We start from the raw sequence: 21,382 nt of genomic DNA, 5'->3' as shown, positions 1-21,382 counted from the left end.
CTGGATTAATGGTTTAGCTCTAAGACGGGTGTTTAAAATAACATTTTCTCACCACAGGAGTGAATTCATCAAGGCCAGCCCAACACGCCAGATATTCAATAAGTAGACTGTTTAGAAAATAATGATATTCTCATCAATCAAAAATCACTGTTATTATATGAAAATTTACACTTATCTGATGTTTATTACACAAATTAAATCCAGATACCACTTTTAATAATTTCCCATCTCACAGTTTCTTCTATGGGTAGCACTCTCGCCTACTGGGTTCAAGTACCAACCCAGGGATTTGAGCACATAATCCAGGCTGACACTCCAGTGCGGTACTGAGGGGGTGCTGCACTGTCGGAGGTGCCGTCTTTGGATGAGACGTTAAACTGAGACCTTCTCAGCTAAAAGATCCCGTGGCACTATTTCAAAACAGAGCAGGGGAGTTATCGCCGGTGTCCTGGCCAATATTTATCAACCAACATCACTGTTATCTGATTCTTAACAGATTATCTGGTCATTATCTGATCATTATTGTGGGAGCTTGCTGTGCGCAAATTGGCTGCTGCATTTTCCACATTACAACAGTGACTACACCTGAAAAAGTACTTCATTGGCTGTAAAGGCTTTGAGACGTCCAGTGGTCATGAAAGGCGCTGGAAAATGCAAGTCTTTTTTTTATATATAGGATAGATTTTACACAGAATATATTTTACTAATATATACTTTGGTTCATATATAATGACACACGTCAGTGAGTACTCTTCTATTCTTGTCTATTTGTGAAAGCAAATGTAAAAGACCTGTGATTTGTCTTCGAGTGGACCATATTAAGATCGATCCCATTGACTCCAGTATCGTTCTAATGACAACAACCCAGGACATTCACCCGTATGAAATGGATAAACATTGGCGACACTCAATAGGGGCGATCTATAATTGTTACTGCAACACCCGAGTGAAAGAAGTCTTTTTCTTGAGAGGAATGTCTATCAATGTTTTCATACAGTTTATTTAATACATTTATTGCACAGGAAAACCAATAACCAGCAGTATGCTAATAGCAGTGATTCAGTCTCCATAATGCTCATGAACCAGTACAACTTTATTTTCATGGTTTATGACATTATTAGAACAGTTTATTATTGCGCTGAAACTTGCCGTGAGCCATTTGTCTCCAACATAAAACAAACTTTAATTAACTAACCCTGAGATGCCAGTAACCTTCATTTCCCAGAAACAAGGGTTGCTGTGACTTTGTGTAATCAAAATTGATTAATAGTGTGTAACCATTAATTACAGTTTGTTAATATGAGGAATAGGATTAGCTGTTCGAGTGGATTGAAATACTGGTCCTTGCCTCTTGAGACCTGAGTCGAAAACTTTGAGAGGTGGAGAAGGATTCCAGTACCAAAAATAGCAAAAAGACGGCAATTTATTTAGTCTGGCCCAAGTACACAGCAAACAAGGGTTTATTTTATGGGCCCAGATGATTCCCAAGTTCGGTTTATAGTTTGCGGTGTTGAAATATCACAGACAAATATGTTTTCAGATGTTACATGAAATTTTTGATAGAAATTTTGACATCTGAAAATGTCATTCAATACTTAATGAAAGCACCCTGGGAATGAGTGACACCCCCCACACAGGCATCCCGAGACTGAGCAGCCAGCACAAGGCACTTTACCTCATATAGTCTGGCAAGGTTAAATCTGTGAGACCCAGATTAAATGGAAAATAGAAAAGAGCTACACTATAAATCTGAGATTAAGGATGTATGACCTCAGCAACACGCAGCTGGTGTCTAAAGAGACACGGCTTCTGCTAACAACTGCTGTCTGATTGAGTTCCTTGTCTATTTATGTACATCAAGGTGAGGGATGTCTGTGTTGGGAATAAAGTTTTACCAACGTTTAAACAGTGTTAGTGTTACAGACGTTCAAGGTTAGCTACAGTACAGGTCAGACAGGTGCAAAGCTCTTGCTAATCACCTTAAAATGTGTCTTAATCCCAACCCTCCGAATATTTCCCCTATCACTAGTACAGATTACTCCATTTCCTTCACAAGCCATTTAGCACTGATTAGGGTTAAATTATGTTCATATCTTGGCATGGAGTTATGCCTATAAGAAATTTGACTTAGAAACCTGACAGCTATTAGAGAGAGTGTTCATTCCGTCTGTCTAGCTTGGATTGCAGGGGTGAAAGGACAGTATACTAATCCGCTGCATCATTTCTTATCCACAGATAGTTTGTCAAGAAATGTTCTTTTTGATTTGGGATTGGCCATTATTCACAGTATTTACAACAGTGACCACACTTCAAAAATATTTCATTGGCTGTAAAGTGCTTTGGGATGTCCTGAGGTGGTGAAAGGCGCTGGATTAATGCAAGTTCTTCTAAATTCTCAAATTAAAGTTTTCTTTAAAATAAAAATGAAACCGATTTTCTTCTTTTTATTGAACGCAATTATGACTTGTCCTCACCCAGCCTCTGTGCCTGTATGTTTGTCAATGCAATCACATGTGTGAATCTGGATAATTTCAATCATCACCACCGCCCCAAATGAGTTAATTAAAAAAACGGCATACAACAAGGATAAAACCTAGAATCTTCTTAGTCAGTAAAAGAAAAACTTGCATTTCTATAGCACCTTTCACAACCTCAGGACGTCCCAAAGCGCTTTACAGCCAATGAAACACTTTTTGAAGTGTAGTCACTGTTGTAATGTAGGAAACGCCGCAGCCAATTTGCGCACAGCAAGCTCCTACAAACAGATAATTTGTTTTAGTGATGTTAGTTGAGGGATAAATCTTGGCCAGGACACCGGGGAGAACTCCCCTGCTCTTCTTCAAAATAGTGCCATAGGATCCTTTATATCCACCTGAGAGAGCAAATAGGACCTCGGTTTAATGTCTCATCTAAAAGATGGCACTCCTGCCAGTCCAGCGCTCCCTCAGTACTGCACTGGGAGTGTCAGCCTGGATTATGTGCTCAAGTCTCTGGAGAAAGACTTGGACCCACAACCTTCTGACCCAAAGGCGAGAGTGCTACTTCTGAGCTACGGCTGATGCTTTGTGCTTGCTCACACCATTGAGTCGTCAAGAAGCCCATTGAAAGAATTCTTATACTGTGAGTTAGTGAGCTTATCTCGCCTTCCATGCTGACTATCCTCACTTGCTGTCAGAGGAAGACTCAGATTCTAGCTTATACACAAATATTCACGTCTTGGCTCTGACCCTTGCAACAGACCCTGGCAGAGTCGGAGCAGGATTGCTCTACTGCAAAGGTTATATATTATTTTTAATATGAATATTAGAATTGCATTATTATGGATTCCAACTCAAGTAATGCCAATTCAAGAGTGCTACTCTTCTCAGAGATCGTTCTGCAATCAAACCCTAACTCAGGAATGAAATGTTGACAAATGTGATATGGAACAAGAGTAAAAGTTTGATGTGTGAAATATGAGACTCTTTAAAAACAATATGCATCAGACTTCTAATATATTGCTGGCTTTGAATAAGACAAGGCAATGAAACAAACACTGAAAATGTAAATAACTGGACAGGAGAATTTCACTCCGTAGTGAGCAATCTTATATTCATCGGATTAGAAAATAAAAACAGAAAATGTTGGAAAAATCGGGTGTGACAGCATCTGTGGACAACAGACAAGTTCAAAACTCAAACCCTGTTTTGAAGAAGGGTCTGTAGCTCTAACATTAATTGTCTGTTTCTCTCTCCACAGACGCTGCCTGACCTGCTGAGTGTTTCCAGCATTTTCTGTTCTTATTTCAGAATTCCAGAATCCGTAGCTCTTTGCTTTTAGTAAATGATTAGTGAGTGGATGCTGAGAAGCAAATGAAACGTTGAGATTAGAATTATTCTTGATCATCTGGAGTAGATTGTGCAATCAATAGTTCATTAATACAAGGAGAACATTTTAAAATTCAGACAGAATAGGCTGACAAATAAGCCTAGAACTTACGTTGTGTGATATTACAGTCTAAACACTTAACACCAAGAGCTTCCGCTGAGGGTGAAATCGCTGATCCCAGCGCAAATTGCACTAGTTTCAGGAAGTGGTATTTTTGCTCAAGTTTCGGCTCAACCTCATTTGCATATTGTCGACTGCAAAATTTGCCATGAACCAACGTGATCGGGCAGTATTTTAGAAGAGGATTTAAAAAAAATTTGCATTAAAAACTATTCCTTGAGTAATTGGAGGGCAGGAACCTGGTGCGGTTTTATTAATGTCGCTGAAAATGAGTTTATCGCAAAAAATAATCATTTTTAATCAGTGTCCAGTCCACCACCTGTGAGTAGCCCGACTTTAAATCACTGAAAATGACTTTAAATCACGATACAGAACCATTTGCAAGTTACATTGGGGTACAGTAGTCAGTTCCTTAGTAAAAATTTTTTTAATTTCAAAGCTTTCAAAACCTGTCTTTAGTGCCCTTGTGGCCAAAAGTTCCAGCTTAATTTTTGGAGCCTCCTTGAGGACTCGCAAACGAGTGCAATTAGCGTAAAGTCGCCGCGGTGATTAATTCACCCGGGGGGTGGGGCCGGTTTTGTGGGCGGGGCCAGCTTCCAACGTGATGTTTTTAAAACCGGCGCGAAAGATCGCCGAAACTCGAGTTGCGCTGAACGCAATTTGCGTTTGAAATTCCGCGATCTTTTGCGCCAGTTTGGCTGATTTCGGGCAAATTGTGCTGAAAAAACCAGCCCAACCTCACGGACACTCCTGCCCAAGATGTGTTCGTATTACAACAGAAAAATGATTCTAAATGGTTTAACTTTTCATTACAATAGCAAAGGAATTTCACACAAGTATTTGTATAACGTCACCACTGCCTTTTCTTTAAGTCGAGTGTGTGTTATGTTTATGGCTTTGTTCCTTTTCAGCCAACTTCTCCCTAGAATTCTCAGCGGATTCCTGGGGTACACCAACGTGCTTTGTTCATTTCGGGAATGTTGTCATCTTAAAGGATTCTATAGTACAGATGGAGTCAATTTTCCTGAGATTTGATATGGATACGAGATTGTGCACAGCACTTACCCTGATTCTGCGGTGAGCATTCCCCTAGTGACTGCTCGGAGAGGTGATTCTAGATGTCAGTCACCTTCTCCGCGCACTCATGTAAAGTACATTCAATGGGTGCTTGGCTGGGGGCAGGAGGGGGGGAGGCTAAATATGACAGGAATGGTAAAAAAGTGTCAGGCCAAAAGCAACTCAATGACCATCAGGCGGAGCAACAAAGGCAGGCAGGTAGTGCAGGGAACACCTGCGGACATCCCCCTTTCAAACAAGTATACCGCTTTGGATACTGTTGAGGGGGATGACTCACCAGGGGAAGGCAGCAGCGGCCAACTTCCTGGCACTGGGGGTGCTCCTGCTGCCCAGGAAGGGGGGAAAAAGAGTGGGAGAGCAATAGTGGTAGGGGATTCTATAGTAAGGGGAACAGATAGGCGTTTCTGTGGCCGTAGACGTGAATCCAGGATGGTTTGCTGCCTCCCTGGTGCCAGGGTCAAGGATGTCACTGAGCGGCTGCAGGGCATTCTGGAGGGGGAGGGAGAACAGCCAGTGGTCGTGGTCCACATTGGTACCAACGACATAGGTAAAAAGAGGGATGAGGTCCTGCAGCAAGAATTTAGGGAGCTAGGTGAAGGATTAAGGAGCAGGACCTCAAAGGTTGTAATCTCTGGATTACTCCCGGTGCCACGTGCTAGTAAGTATAGGAATAGGAAGATAGAACAGATGAATGCGTGGCTAAAGGGATGGTGCAAGGGGGAGGGCTTTAGTTTCCTGGATCACTGGGTCTGCTTCTGGGAAAGGTGGGACTTGTACAAGTCAGACGGTTTACACCTGAACCAGGGGGGAACCAATATCCTTGTGGGGAGGTTTGCTAGCACTGCTGGGGAGGGTTTAAACTAACTTGGCAGGGGGTTGGGGTACAGAGTGGAGCTATAGTAGGGGGTGATTTACGGCCAAATACAGAGGGAAAAACAAGTCAGCTGGGAAGGCAGAGCAAATATGTGAAGGCAAAAGAGAATATGGCAGGGCTGGAAGGCATTTATTTTAATGCAAGGAGTCTTGCAAATAAAGTGGATGAACTGAAGTTGTTGTTGAACACATGGGAGTACGATATTGTTGCTATCACGGAGACATGGTTGAGGGAGGGTCAGGACTGGCAGCTCAATATTCCGGGGTATAGAATCTTCAGGCGAGACAGAGGGGGGTGTAAAAGGGGAGGGGGTGTTGCAATATTAATTAAGGAGTCAATTACTGCTGTAAGGAGGGATGATATATTAGCGGGTTCCTCTAATGAGGCCATATGGGTAGAACTTAAAAACAAAAAGGGGGCAAGCACTTTGCTGGGAGTGTACTATAGGCCCCCAAACAGTCAGGGGGAGAAAGAGGAACAGATATGTAGGCAAATCTCCGAGAAGTGCGAAAATAATAGGGTAATAATAGTGGGGGATTTCAACTTCCCCAATATAAATTGGGACAGTCAGAGTGTGAAAGGCTTAGAGGGTGCAGAATTCTTAAAGTGCATCCAGGAGAGCTTTTTGAGCCAACATGTAGAAAGTCCTACAAGAGAGGGGGCGGTACTGGACCTAATTCTGGGGAATGTAGCCGGGCAAGTGGTGGAAGTGTCAGTAGGAGAGCATTTTGGCGACAGTGACCATAATTCGGTGAGATTTAAGGTGGTCATGGAAAAAGACAAAGACGGCCCGGAAATAAGGGTTCTAAATTGGGGGAAGGCCGATTTTAATATGATAAGGCAGGATCTGGCCAAAGTGGACTGGGAGCAGCTGCTTATAGGAAAATCCACATCAAAACAGTGGGAGACTTTCAGAAGGGAAATAGAGAGAGTACAACGCCAACATGTTCCTGTAAAGGTCAAGGGTGGGACCAACAAGCAAAGGGAACCTTGGATGACAAGGGATATACAAAAATGCATTAGAAATAAGAGGGGGGCTTTTGGCAGTTACAAAAGACTAAAGACAGAAGAAGCCCTAGAGGAGTATAAAAAGTGCAGGGGCATACTTAAAAAAGAAATTAGGAGGGCGAGGAGGGGCCATGAAATAACACTGGCGAGCAAAATAAAGGAAAATCCTAAGATGTTTTATAAGTATATTAAGGGCAAGAGGATAACCAGGGAAAGGGTAGGGCCCATTAGGGACCAAAGTGGCAATCTGTGTGTAGAGCCAGAGGATGTAGGCGGGGTTTTAAATGAATTTTTTGCATCTGTGTTCACTATGGAGAAAGACGATGCAGACATAGAAATCGGGCAAGGGGACTGTGACATACTTGAACATATTAGCATCGAGAGGGAGGAGGTGCTAGCGGTTTTAGCGGGCCAAAAAGTGGATAAATCCCCAGGCCCGGACGAGATGTATCCCAGGCTGCTGTGGGAGGCAAGGGAGGAGATTGCAGGGGCTCTGACACTAATTTTCAGAACCTCTCTGGCCACAGGGGATGTACCAGAGGACTGGAGAACAGCTAACGTAGTACCATTATTCAAGAAGGGTAGCAGGGATAAACCAGGGAATTACAGGCCAGTGAGTCTAACATCTGTGGTGGGGAAATTATTGGAAAAAATTCTGAGGGACAAAATTAATCTCCACTTGGAGAGGCAAGGATTAATCGGGGATAGTCAGCATGGCTTTGTTAAGGGGAAATCATGTCTAACAAATCTGATCAAATTTTTCGAGGGGGTGACTAGTGGGGTGGATGAGGGAAATGCTGTGGATGTGGTGTACATGGACTTCAGTAAAGCTTTTGACAAAGTCCCGCATAGGAGACTGATCAAGAAGGTAAGAGCCCATGGGATCCAGGGTGCCTTGGCGCGTTGGATCCTAAACTGGCTGAGTGGCAGGAGGCAGAGGGTGATGGTCGAAGGTTGCTTTTGTGACTGGAAGCCTGTGTCCAGTGGGGTACCTCAGGGATCGGTGCTGGGTCCCTTATTGTTTGTGATCTACATAAATGATTTGGATGAAAATGTAAAAGGTATGATCAGTAAGTTCGCAGATGACACGAAAATTGGTGGGGTGGTAAATTGCGAGGAGGAAAGCCTCAGGCTACAGGACGATATAAACGGGTTGGTCAGATGGGCGGAAAAGTGGCAAATGGAATTTAACCCTGAAAAGTGCGAGGTGATGCATTTTGGACGGACAAATAAGGCAAGGGAATACACAATGAGTGGTAGGACCCTAGGAAGTACAGAGGGTCAGAGGGACCTTGGTGTACATGTACATAGATCCCTGAAGGCAGCGGAGCAGGTAGATAAGGTGGTTAAAAAGGCATATGGGATACTTGCCTTCATTAGCCGAGGCATAGAATATAAGAGCAGGGAGGTTATGATGGAGCTGTACAAAACGCTGGTGAGGCCACAGCTGGAGTACTGTGTGCAGTTCTGGTCGCCTCACTATAGGAAGGATGTGATTGCTTTGGAGAGGGTGCAGAGAAGATTCACCAGGATGTTACCTGGGATGGAGCGCCTCAGCTATGAAGAGAGGCTGGACAGGCTGGAGTTGTTTTCCTTGGAGCAGAGAAGGCTGAGGGGGGACCTGATTGAGGTGTACAAAATAATGAGGGGCATAGATAGGGTAGATAAAGAGGAACTTTTCCCCTTAGTGGGGTGGTCAATAACAAGGGGGCATAGATTCAGGGTAAGGGGCAGGAGATTTAGAGGGGATTTGAGGAGGAACTTTTTCACCCAGAGGGTGGTTGGAATGTGGAACTCAATGCCTGAAAGGGTGGTGGAGGCAGGAACCCTCACAACATTCAAGAAGCATTTGGATGAGCACTTGAAATGCCATTGCATACAAGGCTATGGACCAAATGCTGGAAAATGGGATTAGACTGGACAGGGATGGATGGGCGGCGCAGACACGATGGGCCGAAGGGCCTCTTTCTGTGCTGTAAAACTCTATGGGCTAGATTTTCAGTTGCTTGCGCCAGCAGTTAGCGCCTTAAGAGAAGTGATTTTCGGGCGCTATGCGTGTAGCGCCTGGGCGCAGCGCAGTTTGCGCCCCGCCCCAAATTAAGTTGCCCGTTAGCGCCGGTGCAAAGTTTAGCGGCCGCCCGGATGCGCGCGCAGAAAATGACGTCACATCCTCGTGCAACGCCCTTTGGCCGCCCCGAATCCAAACTTCAGTCGGACCGCCCCATTGTGCGGCTGGCGTCCAGAGCGTTTGTAAAATGGAACGCAACACACCCTGGGGAGCGCAAATTAAAGGGCACTCCTATAAAAGGCACTCTGCATGTGTTGTGTGGAAGTATCCAGTGTGTTGTTGTGAACGGTGTATTTATGTTTCCGGCCACCACCACATCATCACCACTCCTCCTCCTCCTCCTCCTCCTCCTCCTCCTCCTCCTCCTCCTCTTTCTTTCCCCCCCCCCCCCCCAGACTTTGCCTTTGAAAAAAACACATGCACCCTTCCCCTTTAAGAGCTCACTGGCACCAGAGTGTCTGCCGTGCGCTGCGCCCGAGCTCGGGTGTTGCGCTCTCCACCGCCGGCTTAGCACCTAAAGATACTAGTGGAACGCCTCTTTTAGCGCTCCACCAACCTCTTAGGGCGAAGCCACTGAATTTCCGGCAACGGGGCGCTACTTTGGGGCGGGCGCTAACTTCGGGCGGGCGCTAAGCTTAGCGCCCCAAAACTGTCTATACTGAAAATCTAGCCCTAAGACTCTAAGAACACCTATCTCCTTATAACACCGTTCATGGAAGCTACGCAAAAACAGTTAAAAAGTTAGGGCTAGATTTTCAGTCGCTTGCGCCAGCAGTTAGCGCCTTAAGAGAAGTGATTTCCGGGCGCTATGCGTGTAGCGCCCGGGCGCAGCGCAGTTTGCGCCCCGCCCCAAATTAAGTTGCCCGTTAGCGCCGGCGCAAAGTTTAGCGCCCGCCCGGATGCGCGCGCAGAAAATGACGTCACATCCTCGTGCAACGCCCTTTGGCCGCCCCGATTGCAAACTTCAGTCGGACCGCCCCATTGTGCGGCGGGCGGCCGGAGCGTTTGGAAAAAGGAACGCAACACAACCAGCGCGGGTCCCGGGGGGCGCTAATTAAAGGGAACGTCCTCTCCAGTATAAAGGCCAGCCTTTTTTCAGAAAACAGTCTTGTGCAACGCATTTCTGGAGACACAACAAGGAGGATAGCTAACTGGTTTCAAGCAGCAAGAGCCAGGTATTTTTGGACTCAGGCCATAGCGCTGCAAGTGGCCATTTGGAAATTAGACTGTTTGCCAGGATTTGATGGGGGCTGCATGGGGTGCCAACGCGGAGCTGCAGCGCCATGTCCGTAGGGCTCGCAGACGCATTGTGAGAGGGGCAGCCCTGGCTAGAGGCAGAGGGGGCTACAGGCGTCGGCCACGTAGGCCTTACCCAGTCAGGCTATACCGCCAGCAGCGCTCCTACCTAAACATGAGTGCCGCGCGATGTGTTAGAAGGCTCCGATTCCGAAAGGAGGTGATTGCAGAGATCTGCCACCTGCTTCGCCGAGATCTGCGGCCAAAGCTCAGGTGCAGGACGTCTCTGTCGGTGGAAGTGAAGGTGACGGTGGCATTGAACTTCTATGCCACCGGCTCCTTCCAATACGCTGCTGGGGACATAGCAAACATCTCCCAGTATGGCGTGCATCGCTGCATCCGCCACGTGACCGAAGCACTGTTCAGAAGGAGAAGCCAATTCATCTCCTTCCCCATGGCCCTCGAGAGCCAGCATCAGCGCGCATTGGGATTTGCCAGACTCGGGGAATTCCCCTTGGTGCAGGGCGCCATTGACTGTACGCATGTGGCTTTGCGGGCCCCTCTGGAGCATGGCGAGCAGTATCGCAACAGGAAGGGCTACCATTCTCTGAATGTGCAGCTGGTATGTGACCACAAGCAGCGCATCATGGCAGGCAATGCCAGCTTCCCAGGCAGCAGCCACGATGCCTTTATCCTGCGGCAGAGTACTGTGCATGACATGTTCCAGGCACAGCCTCCCCCAAGAGGATGGCTCATCGGGGACAAAGGCTATCCTTTGTGCACCTGGCTCATGACCCCGCTCCGCGCGCCCAGGACCGCTGCTGAAGAGGCCTACAACGAGAGCCATCAAACCACCCGCAACATCATCGAGCTAACTATTGGGGTCCTCAAGCAGCGGTTCCGCTGCCTTGATCGCTCCGGAGGAGCTCTCCAGTATTCGCCGGACCGGGTCTCCCAATTTGTGGTGGTTTGCTGCATGCTACACAACCTGGCTATCCGCAGGACTCAGGCACTGCCACCTGACGTTGGACCAGCACTTCAGGAGGAGGAGCAGGAGGAGCATGAGGAGGAGGAGGAGCAGGAGTACGTTCCCAGGAGGGAGCGACCAGGGCCAAGGGCCGCACGACGCCACCTTATTACACGGTACTTCTAAGCCCCCTGTCAGGGAATGGCCAGGGGCCATGAGGGAAGATGAATGCAGCCGCTCCGCAAGCCCTCAGCCGGTGAAGCCAACAAACACTAAGAAGAACAACCATGGAGACTGCATGAATAAAGATAATTTTTTATTGCACAAAAATGAAAAGCCCTTCCCACATGAATCCCCAAAAACAATAAACGGGCCCCACAAAAAGCCCAACAAACGACTCACTCCCACAAACTGGGGAGGAGTCACTCCACCTTTCTTCAAACCGGGCCTCAACGTCGGCCTAACGCAAAAAATAAGCCCTCCAAAAGCAGAACCATGGGCAAAATAAAGATGGCCACCGCCATATTAAAGGAAAGCTGCCCACACCCTCTACTGAGTGGCCCGCGAGGGCGAGACCTTGGCCAGCCTTTTGCCTCCCCTGCCCGGCCTGCTGCTCCTTCGCAAGCTCTGCCCAGTGGCTGCTGCGAGGCTGGGGTAAGGCGCCTGAGGCTCAGATGCCCTTCCGCCAGATGCCGCTGGGGGGCGGCCTACACGGCGTTTGGGCCTCGAGGGGCCGCCTGCTGAGTGGCGCACCTGAGCCTGGCCACCATCAGCTGCAGCCGCTTGCCCTTGACGCCCCAGTGGGGGAATGGCGGCGACGGATGGCGCAATGTGGGCCAGCTGGCGTCTGGGATGCGCTGGCTGGTGCTGTGGCGCGGTGGCACTCGGCCGGGCCCGCACTGCAGGATCCGCAGCAATCAGCCGAGGGGCGGCTTGCTGGGATGGTCCAGCGCGGCGGCTGCCCTGGTGATGCCTGCCTGAGACAGCGCGTGTGGCAGCAGTGAGTGCCCCTGTGGTCCTGGTGTGCGCGCGCATCACATCCGCCAGGGTCTTGACGGCATCAGTCAGCATGCGGCCACTCATGGCAGTTGCTGCCCCGAACTCGCGCACACTGGTCGCCAGCGACTGGATGGCCTCAGGCATGCGCCCCACCACGCTCATGAGCTCCGTGTGGCGCCGGTCCGAGTTGTCGGCCATCTTATCCAGCTTCCGCACCTCCTCCGAAGTGAAGGTGTCCGGACTGGAGTCGCGACTCTTCCGCTGGGGAGGAGGGGGCCGAACTAGGGAACCCTTGCCGCATTGGTGACGGCGAGTGTGCCGAGCAGCAGCACTCCCCTCTGATCCTTCCCCCCTTTGGGGGGAAGGCCGCGGGCCACGCGCACGGCTGCTGGGTGGCTGGACGCCACTGGTCCCAGAAGCTGCATTGCCCTGCGACAGTTCCTCCAGGCACTCATCCAGTGAGGAGGTGTCAAGCATTTCCTCCTCTCCTGCGGGACGTGACTGTTGCCCCGAAGGCCCGACTTGCTCCTCCTCCTCCTCCTGGTCGGAGGTGCTGTCACTGGCAGCTTCAGGGTCCTGGTCGTCACCAGCTGAAAGCAGGAATGCACAAGAGTAGCTTCAGAGTGAGGAGACGGCGTCAGCGAGGGAGTTAGGACTGGTGGGATTCAGCGCATTGGTGGGACAGTGGCAAAGGAGGTAGCTCGGATGGGCCAGTGCGACGCGAGAGGGCCAAAAGGCGAGGTCCTTACCATTGCCGGGCAGTGGAGGGTCGGATACACCGCACGCTGTGGGGACAATCACACGGGCTCCCATGAGCACACACACGCGCTCCTCCAGCCGAGTGAGCTTCTGCAGCTTGGCGCGGCCACCCCTGGCATGGGCCTGGTGATTAAACGCTACTTTAGCCTGCAAGAGAAAGGACGGGCTGTAAGTGCGCAGTGAAGCCCTGATGTAGTGTGCACTGCCTCCCATGGTGGAATAGCTTGGACAGAGTGAAGCCCTGATGTAGTGTGCACTGCCTCCCATGGTGGAATAGCTTGGACAGAGTGAAGCCCTGATGTAGAGTGCACTGCCTCCCATGGTGGAATAGCTTGGACAGAGTGAAGCCCTGATGTACTGTGCACTGCCTCCCATGGTGGAATAGCTTGGACAGAGTGAAGCCCTGATGTACTGTGCACTGCCTCCCATGGTGGAATAGCTTGGACAGAGTGAAGCCCTGATGTACTGTGCACTGCCTCCCATGGCGGAATAGCTTGGCCAAAGTGTAGAGTGCCGAATGGCCATTTGATGCTCATGACTGTCCCAATGCTGCTGGCTGAGGGCTGGCCAATAGGACTTTCAGCTCCCTTTGCCCATCATGTCAGGTGTACATGCAAGAATGAGGAGGAGACTGGAAAGGCTACTCACCTTCACAATCCTGGTCAGATCGTTGTATTTTTTACGACATTGTTTGTGGGTCCTGGGGGCATCGCCGGTGAACGTCACCCTCTGGGCGATCTGCTTCCAGGCTTTGGTGTAGTCATGGTGGGTTGGATTCCTCCCACTCTCTGGAAACAAGATCTTGCGCCTCACCTCCAGAGCTGTGACCATTATGTCCAGATCACCCTCTGAGAAGCGCAGGGCACGCTGACGGGCCTTCTCTGGCGTTGCCATGACTCCCTGGGGCTGAGCAGCAGTGTTGAGGCCTCTTTGCAAGGCTGCAGTGTGCAGGGCGTGGCAGCAGACCAATTCGTCCCTTCCCCCTTTAACAGCTGGTCGGCACCACGGGGTCTGCTGTCAGTTCAAAAATGACCGCACCCGCGCTGCGCCCCGCCTGGGCGCTATCCCTCTGGACCGCCGGCTTAGCGCCTAAAGGTAGGAGTGGAACGCCTCTTTTAGCGCTCCACCACTCTCTTAGGGCGAAGCCACTGAATTTCCGGCAACGGGGCGCTACTTTGGGGCGGGCGCTAACTTCGGGCGGGCGCTAAGGTTAGCGCCCCAAAACTGTCTATACTGAAAATCTAGCCCTTAGAGTTAGACTGTTACAGAGATGGGGGGGAAATTCGGTATTGCTCCTTTTTGGGGCACTAATGATTCCCAGCTTTTTCTAAATTCGATGTTTGCGCTCCAGGAAGGAAATGGAGCGCAAAATCAAACGCTCCATTTTCTTCCTGGAGCGCTAAAGGGCGCAGGCAGGGCAGTAGTGGCGCGGCGCTGCATAATGTCCCGTGCATCCCGCGATCCACAATGTCCCGTGCATCCCGCGATCCACAATGTCCCGTGCATCCCGCGATCCACAATGTCCCGTGCATCCCGCGATCCACAATGTCCCGTGCATCCCGCGATCCAGAATGTCCCGTGCATCCCGCGATCCACAATGTCCCGTGCATCCCGCGATCCACAATGTCCCGTGCATCCCGCGATCCACAATGTCCCGTGCATCCCGCGATCCACAATGTCCCGTGCATCCCGCGATCCACAATGTCCCGTGCATCCCGCGATCCACAATGTCCCATGCATCCCGCGATCCACAATGTCCCGTGCATCCCGCGATCCACAATGTCCCATGCATCCCGCGATCCGCGGCTCCTTCCCTTCCTTAATGGGAAGGGTCATCGCTGCAGGCTCTGCAAGAAAATGAGTCACTGATTGCCGACGGCACCTCCGATCAGCGCCGATCAGTGCCAAGCACTCTAGCCCAGGAGAGTTGAAAAAAATTGAAGAAAAGCATTTTAGAAATTTTCCTACTTACCTTGGCAACCTCCCCTTAAACTTCCACCCCCAGCGCGCCCGGCCTCCCGAGCAACACCTCCTGCAGCTGCCGGTGTTTTCGCCCGGTGGTGTTGCAGGCGGGCGGAACCGAAGTTTGGGTCGGGGCGCTGCGCACGGCAATGACATCAAGATCTCCGGGCGCAGGAGAGCACGGCGCAACACCATATCACCGCCACACACCCGGCCAAGTTAGCGGGAGTCGTTCACCTTGCCGCACCCGGGCGGTAAGTTGTTAGCGCCCCCTGGAGGCCAATTCCCAGCCCATAGAGTTTCTGCCCATAGGCTGTAAATGGGCGGTGAACTGAACTATGTTGTACCAAAGGTTACAGTAATGTATGTCGGAAGCTGCCCTAATAACAGGCTACTGCAATTAATCTTTACTTTGAAATGCAACAGACTAAATATAGAGCATGCTGCTCTGGACGGTGTTGCCACAGTCAAGATATCACTAAGAGGTTTAGTATGACATCAGTAGCTGAACAGAGTCAAAGAATACCAGCAAATGGGGTCTGACTGACTAAATATTAAAGGAGAGGCAGCTACTTTCAGTATAAAGTACTTCTCTTATGCAACTCTGCTATTGTATTTGAAAAATAAATGCCTGCTCACAAAAATTTTCTTCTAAAGGGCTTCCCCGTACAGTCTGGCTGAGTGACCACTCACTAAGAGAACAACACTTTGCTTTCATCACCCGGGGGAATCCTTGTGGTCTCCAACCTGCAGGTGCCACTGAATACTGTGCAGTTAGACTGTAGACATCAGACTGCTGTTAGACTGTACACACAGTCAGACTGCAGTTAGACTGTAGACATCAGACTGCAGTTAGACTGTACACACAGTCAGACTGGGCAGTTAGACTGTAGACATCAGACTGCAGTTAGACTGTAGACATCAGACTGCAGTTAGACTGTAGACATCAGACTGCAGTTAGACTGTAGACATCAGACTGCAGTTAGACTGTAGACATCAGACTGCAGTTAGACTGTACACACAGTCAGACTGCAGTTAGACTGTAGACATCAGACTGCTGTTAGACTGTACACACAGTCAGACTGTGCAGTTAGACTGTACACATCAGACTGCAGTTAGACTGTACACACAGTCAGACTGGGCAGTTAGACTGTAGACATCAGACTGCAGTTAGACTGTAGACATCAGACTGCAGTTAGACTGTAGACATCAGACTGCAGTTAGACTGTACACACAGTCAGACTGGGCAGTTAGACTGTAGACATCAGACTGCAGTTAGACTGTAGACATCAGACTGCAGTTAGACTGTACACAGTCAGACTGTGCAGTTAGACTGTACACACAGTCAGTCTGTGCGGTTACACTGTACACATCAGACTGCAGTTAGACTGTAGACATCAGACTGCAGTTAGACTGTACACACAGTCAGACTGTGCAGTTAGACTGTAGACATCAGACTGCAGTTAGACTGTAGACATCAGACTGCAGTTAGACTGTACACACATCAGACTGTGCGGTTACACTGTACACATCAGACTGCAGTTAGACTGTACACACAGTCAGACTGTGAAGTTAAACTGTACACAGTCAGACTGCAGTTAGACTGTACACAGTCAGACTGCAGTTAGACTGTACAAACAGTCAGTCTGTGCGGTTACACTGCACACACATTCAGACTGTGAAGTTAGACTGTACACACACAGTCAGACAGTGCAGTTACACTGTACACACAGTCGGACTGCAGTTACACTGTACACACATAGTAAGACGATATGGTTACACTGTACACACCGGTCAGAAGCCGGTTTTATGGTTTTATGGTGGAGGACACAGACTGTGGGTTTTACTTTAAACTGAAAAGCCAAGGTAAGTGCAGATAAGTGTCAACACAAGAGGATTATTCAATGATAGACAGCAGATGCACTCTTCCAGGGTTTCCATCTCCACATCAGCAGAACACATCCCCTGTAACAGGATATTAGTCCGAGTGACTCAATGGAAGAACTTCTTGTAGGAGGATTATTCTGGCCAAGCGCAAGATAATTTTCAAAACTAATATGTTAGGGCACACAGCCATCCCTCACTAGTCTGTCAGTGAAAGCACTGCCTGCTGCGGTATTGAGCCACAGATGCCAGTTCCTGATTCTGCACTGAATTAGTGGATCTCCTACCAAGGTAGTTGTGGGTGTGACCGATGGTATTGGTGTTCCTGAGTTCAAAACTGGACAAGCAATTTACCAGAGTCCTCGCTCCTGATCCCTCCCCAGTGAGCCATGTTAGAATGTGTACATGTGATGCCAGAATAGGCTCCACTATACAGCTCCCCGCGCCCGTGTGACTGGCCGTTAGCCCGAGTTACCATTTGCTAAGGAAGAAAATAAATGGGGAAAAATTGTTTAAAAAATATGGAATGCAACCCCCCCCCCCCCCCATCAGGTATCTTTTCACGGGTGGGTGGGTGCTCTAGTCAGAAGATTATGGATTCAAGCCCCACTTCAGGATTTCAGCACATGGTCTGCACTGGCCAGTGCCGTACTGAGGGAGTGCTGCAGTGTCAGGCGTGCTGCCCTTTGGATGAGATATTAAACTGAGGCCTCACTTGCCTGCTTAGGTAGGTCCAAAAGATCCCACAGCACTATTCGAAGAAGTGCAGGGGAGTTCTGGCATTCTGTGCCCTCGACTGACACCACTAAAAACAGATTAACTGGTTATTTATCTCATTGCAGTTTGTGGGATCTTGCTGTGATCAAATTGGCTGTGGCATTTTGCCTAAATAACAACAGTCGATGTGCTGAACTTTACTGGGGAAGTCGGGTTGGGAGCAGGGGGAGCTCTGAGGAAGTTGGGAAACCCGGGAGAATGGGTTACTCTTTATAAGAGTTCGCACTTTCAGCAACTTTGTGGGCAAACATTTTTTGAGCTGGAAGGCGCCGGGGCAAATCTAACTAAGGGCAGATGCCATTAGATGCCCTGATACGGCAAAATCTAGCTCAGTTTACAAAATATACCTAAGACATAGTTCTGTAAGTAAGTGCTTTGATTTTACATATAATATAAGGGTGCAGCCAGAACTAGCTCAGCTGTGCTTGAGACGGAATCCTGAGGGACTGTATAGTTGTTCATATCAAATTCAGAAAATGTATTAATCCCGTGCCCTGCTATAAATCTGGCTGATGAAAAACTGGGACTGTCCGATACAATTAGGTTCATTTATTGAGGCTGTAAGCACTTGGTAGCATTAACATCACCTTTAAACCAAACCTGACAGCCACTTGGCTCCAGGCATTAACATCAATCCAATAAGGCAACAGTTTGCAAAATGAACACTTAAATTTTATACTGTGACAGCTCTCCAGTCAGACTTTCTTTAGAATGCATTTAATCGAAATACCTTCCCGCAAATCACAGAGAAAATGTAACTACCAACATTGCTTCTTTTCTTCATAAAAAGGTAAAGCAAACAACCCGGTTTTAATAAATCACTTGGAATACGCAACACATGATTACATTTCTTTAATTAAACTATATTCCTCTGGTAAAATGCACATTGCTTGTGTAAAACTCCACCACGCTTCTCCTTGTACAGTATTAATAGAGCAAAGATCGCAGAATACAGACACAGACCCAGACTGGTTGAACATTATCTTCAGTCATTCCAGAGACAAAGTATTCTCTGCTCCAAAGTGACATCAACACAGCAGCAATGACTATAAATCATCCCCGGAAACAGGCAATCCCCACTGCACATGGAGCTGTCGCAGAATGGGTGTGTCATTGATGGCAATAAATTGTGTTGGATATACAATCAAAAATTCAATATTTTATAAAAATGTAACCTACAAATTTAAAGAGACAAAGGAACAAATCAGAGCAGAATGAAAGCCCAGTGCCTCAACACCAGCCTGAAAACTAGACTATCTGCTGGAAGCTTTGCTGTCACGCGCTTCTATATTGAAGAGCAATGCTGCTACCAGCGAGGCAGATTTGATGAAGCTCTAGCTGTGTCGAAACTAGTACAAACTAACTTACCCCAGACCCTCAGAGTCTCTGAGAAGTTTAATACAGATCCAGTTTGTTTGAAGGCGTGAAACTGCCAACTGACCAGAGAGAGCCTGAGCGAGATGCGCAGCACACATCACGCAGGAGGCCCTGCAGTGCAGTGACCCATAGCACAGGTTCATCCCAGGCCTGTCAATCACTGGGATGTTTTTAGTATCACCAGGTCCTAAAAACCACATGAATTCCTTCACTGAAGTTTACGCGAGATCTATGACATAATGTGCCGTAAAGCATGTTCTACACACACAGACATCCGTGATGTACAGTGAATTCACCAATGCATTTTAGAATTCAAATTGCAGCTTTTCTTTTTTAATTCCTGTCCTAATATGACAAGAAGATTATTTGTGAAAGATTATTGTTTAATTCCTGTCCAACTTTACACAAGATACGACTGAGCATTTAAAATAAACAATTGTACCGTCTGGCCAATCCACGAGTGGTTGTAATTATAGTTTAAGTCCAGAATAATAAACAGCACCAACTGAGCAAAGTACAAAAAGCTGCACTGTATTTCTGAAAATTGATACTATTTTTGCGTTGAATTACATTTCTGTCGAGGAGGCTTTGTTCTCCCCGTTTAATACCTCACCAAATGCACATGTTGATCCCGCAGAGTGATGTTTACAAACCACATAACCGTCCATTAAATCATCACTTGCATTATGACTGCTCACCAAAATTATACCTTTTTTAATTCACTGACTGAGATGACATTTATTCCAAATGGTCTTCAGCCAAAGGATCTGAGACAGCCTTTAAGGGTTTGGAGGCCTGCCTGACAATAAAACAAATCCCTAGACTGCCAGCAACACTTAAACGAGAATTCCGTGAATATCTGATCCGGGACTACTGATCGAGGTATTCGGTTCAGTTATTTTTGGATACTTTGGAGCCTTTAACTCTGCTAATGTTGCTAATAACTAGGAAATGCTCCAGATTTTGACCAACGCCAGTCTTTTAAAGCCGGAGAAATACTTCCCACCGGTCTCAATGCTGAGAGATGAAGCTGCGATTTCCCCTTTAAAGCCCACACGGATTAGAATGCCCCGATTCCAGACACATTGATGTGCGATGGGCAGAAACAGGGAGATTTCACAGGAAAGGAGCCCCTCCCTCAGGTTAACTCAGCTTCAAAAGGTTGAGCAGCTTAACCGAAAACCTCAGTGGAATCTCAATTAGGCAGCGACAGAACCATCTTCAGATCTCGTGTGACCTGCACTGGGGGCAAAATAAAGGCCGCACAGCCGGATCTGATGCTCTGCGGAGAAACAAACGATTGAGTTCAGCTGTTCTGTAGGTGGTTGCTTTTTCAGTCGGCCTCCACATCCTGCCTCACATCCTGTTCACATCCCAGGTTCATGGATCATACAAATCTATTCAAGTTATTTTTGGGATGGCATATTCTGTGAGAACTTAAAACTGTGGGACGTGACTGTACACCCTGCGGTACAGATACTGTACTATTATATCAGCATGTCTGCCTATCTCTGTAATCTCCTCCAGCTCTTCAACCCCCCCGAGATTTTGCGCTCCTCTAATTATGGCCTCTTGAGCATCCCTGATTTGAATCGCTCCACCATTGGTGGCCGTGCCTTCAGCTGCCTAGGCCCTGAGCTCTGGAATTCCCTCCCTAAACCTCTTTACCTCTCTCCTCCTTTAAGACGCTCCTTAAATCCTACCTGCTTGACCAAGCTTTTGGTCACCTGCCCTAATATCTCCTTATGTGGCTCGGTGTCAAATTTTGTCTATCCCACTCCTGTGAAGCGCCCTGGGATGTTTTACTACATTAAAGGCGCTATATCAATACAAGTTGTTGTTGTTGTAGCACTCCATGGCCTAGAAATTCAGTAGTGCCCCGTTTGGGGCACCAGCCACGCCAGGGTGCTAAAAGTAGCGGCCCAGAAGTAGTCACGGCCGCCCGCCGGAAATTCACTTTGCGCGCCCCAGAGGGAAGCGCCGCGCTACTGGAGGCGTCCCGCATCCCTCTTGGGGCGCTGCAGCTGAAGACCGCTATGCAATGTGCCGCAGCACCACACGCTGCGGCACGGCGCGCTGTGGTACTGCAGGCCTTCCTCCCCTTCTTAAAGGGGAGGGGCCTGCACCAGCGCGATGACCGATCGCGAGTGCCGGCAAAAGAGCCCGGCACCGAGGAGAAGTGCCGGGCTCGTGGAATGCAGTCGGCACTCCGCGGGGGGAGGGGGCTCAGGAGGCCGGGGACGGCAGCGCGGAGAGGTGCTGGCAGGCGGCCAGCAAAAAAAATGGCCGCCCCGCACCTCTCCTTTAATTAGCGCCTCTACCGCCGCAGGTAGGCCCCCCTGAACTGGTCGCAAATAGCGTCCGGTGTTAAAGCAGGGGGCGCAACTAAATATCACGATCGGGGCAG

The 21,382-nt window shown here is 48.7% G+C and overlaps 1 protein-coding gene across 6 annotated transcripts in view; it reads right to left on the bottom strand.

The window, feature by feature from the left end:
- Positions 1-21,382, bottom strand: part of LOC147105921 (semaphorin-3A-like) — a 553,051-nt gene that overhangs the window by 478,979 nt on the left and 52,690 nt on the right. For 2 of the 6 annotated variants that reach the window (XM_086010843.1, XM_086010845.1), the window contains exon 1: positions 18,967-20,891. The exons of the other annotated variants lie outside the window; for them this stretch is intronic. The gene's annotated coding sequence lies outside the window, so the exon portion shown is untranslated. Of the gene's footprint in view, positions 1-18,966; positions 20,892-21,382 lie in introns of those variants that run through there. 6 annotated transcript variants of the gene reach the window in all.

Source organism: Somniosus microcephalus, chromosome 17 (genome assembly GCF_052327205.1).
Source record: "Somniosus microcephalus isolate GS21.2 chromosome 17, FLI_Smic_1.0, whole genome shotgun sequence".
Taxonomy (NCBI): Eukaryota; Metazoa; Chordata; class Chondrichthyes; order Squaliformes; family Somniosidae; genus Somniosus; species Somniosus microcephalus.
The sequence above is the reverse complement of the archived record's forward strand: the minus strand, read 5'-3'. Positions and strand labels throughout refer to the sequence as shown.